General features: G+C 48.9%; 1 pseudogene; it reads left to right on the forward strand.

Moving 5' to 3' along the window:
• Nucleotides 1-1,814: 1,814 nt before the first annotated feature.
• LOC126413713 (5S ribosomal RNA) lies at nt 1,815-1,932 on the forward strand (annotated as a pseudogene).
• The last annotated feature ends 405 nt before the right edge of the window (nt 1,933-2,337 follow it).

Genomic DNA, 2,337 nt, shown 5'->3' on the forward strand with positions numbered 1-2,337 from the left:
CGCTAGATGTAGCCTTCAAATGGCGTGTGTAACTGAAGTGGGTTCCAAGGAGAGAACAGTTATTGAGTTTCTTTTGGAGAAAAACCAGAGCATCGCAGATATTCATAGGTACTTCCGGAATGTCTACGGAGACCTGGCAGTGAATGGAAGCGTCATTGGGCGAAGCATTTGTGTCATAATCGCAAACCTGTCCGATCTGCCGCTTGGCGGCCGGCCGCACGAAGCTCTGACAATGTTGGAACGTGCGCATCACAATCAAACAAATTGCTGCACAATTGAGCGTTCCTGTTGGTAGTTAACAGACTCGTCCACCAGCTCGCGTACTCAATTATGTGAGCCCCCTGGGTTCGTCGCCGCGTTAAAGATGACCACAAAGAGCAAAGAATGACTACCTGTCCGGAGTTGCTTGCGCGTTACGAGGCTGACTGCGACATTTCTTTGTCGAACAGCGTCACCGGCGATGAATCAGAGGTTCATCACTTGGAATGGGTCCGCCCTCGGTAGCTTAGTGGTTGCCTGCACGGTAGCTCAACGTGTTCGGTCAGAGGGCTCTGTAATAAAAAATTGAGTCAAGGAATCTACGATCAACGTGAACGGATGTTTTGTGACGTCCGCCCAGACCAAACGCAACAAACTGTATCGAACAAAATGAAAACAAGGAAAAAAGTGGTTAGCGTGACAGAATGTCAATCCAAAGGGCCCGGGTTCGATTGCCGGCTGGCTCGGACGTTTTCTCCGCTCAGCGACTGGCTGTTCTAATCATCATAATTTCATCCCCATCGATGTGCAAGTCACCGAAGTGCCGTCAAATCGAATGACTTGCACCCGGCAAACGGTCTACCCGACGGGACGCCATAGTCACACGACATTTATTTATTTTTACTTCGAACGGGAAACAAAATGGCAATCCATCGAGTGGCGCAACGCCATGTCTCCTAGGAAGAGAAAGTTCAAAGACGGACACACAGGCGGTAAAATCATGACAACGGTCTTCTGAAACTCCGAACAGATTATTCTGTTTGATTTTTCTCCCTCAAGATGCAGCGATAAACTCTCAAGAGAATTTCGCTACTCTCAGGAAACTGAAGAAACGTGTTCAGCATGTCCGCCGCTACGGAAAACCAAACGAATTTCTTCTCCACGACAGCTCAATGCCCGAGAGGAGATCATGAAACTTCATTGGACCGTTCTTCCTCATCCACCTTACAGTCCGGATGTCGCACCATCCGACTTCCATCTGTTTGGTCCATCGAAGGATGCACTCCGCGTGTAGCAGTACGTAGATGTCGGCGAGGTTATTGACGTAGAAAAACGTTAGCTGTGATGTCGAGCAGTAGAGTGGTACTATGCGGGCAGGCAGGCCGTCCTAGTAAGGTGACGTAAGGCTGCCGCATTGAAGGGAGATTTACGTTGAAAAACAGTATTTTCCAACCAAAAGATTAGGGGATAATGTGGTGCACGGGAATCCTGAATGAAACCTACTTGCTTTCAGAAGCAAAATGTGTTGCATTACTTACAGAACGCCTGCATATTCTGGTTTTGAAATGTTCTGTCTGTTGTGAAAAAAAAGAAAAAGAACGCCATGGATGGATGGATGGATCAGCGGTCAGCAATTGGTCAAGTATTTGTGCTGAAACCCTTGAAAAATCTAGGTGTTGTATTCTGCCCACTCGGCAAATGTGGGGTGTCTAGGAAACCTGCTCTCTCGGATCGCTAGACAACAATTCAAGCAAACCGTATTAATGAAGTTTATTAAAAAAGTAAATTATTACAATACTTAACTTTGAGAACTTACAATGATATGTCGCAGGCAATGCAACGGCCTTGCCGGAGTGGATACACCGGTTCCCGTCAGATCACCGAAGTTAAGCGCTGTCGGGCGTGGTCGGGACTTGGATGGGTGACCATCCAGGCCGCCTCGCGCTGTTGCCATTTTTCGGGGCGCACTCAGCCTCGTGATGCCAATTGAGGAGCTACTCGACCGAATCGTAGCGGCTTCGGAGAACAATACCATCTTACCACCGGGAGAGCGGTGTGCTGACCCCACGCCCCTCCTATCCGCATCCTCCACCGAGAATGACACGTCGGTCGGATGGTCCCGGTAGGCCACTCGTGGCCTGAAGACGGAGTGCTTTTTTTATGCCGCATGCAAAGGGCGACAAACAAAATAAGAAATCTCTTCAGTATAGACAGTTCCTAACACAAGAGAAGTAATACAGTTACTAAGTCGCCGCTATACAAGTGCCTATTCTTGATGCCGCTGTGGAAGCCGGCGAACTGAGCCGTGGCCAGTCAGCGCGTCGCTTATGTTTTCTTCGCATAGAGGCCGCTGCTCTC

The sequence above is a fragment of the Schistocerca serialis genome, chromosome 7 (assembly GCF_023864345.2).
Source record: "Schistocerca serialis cubense isolate TAMUIC-IGC-003099 chromosome 7, iqSchSeri2.2, whole genome shotgun sequence".
Taxonomy (NCBI): Eukaryota; Metazoa; Arthropoda; class Insecta; order Orthoptera; family Acrididae; genus Schistocerca; species Schistocerca serialis.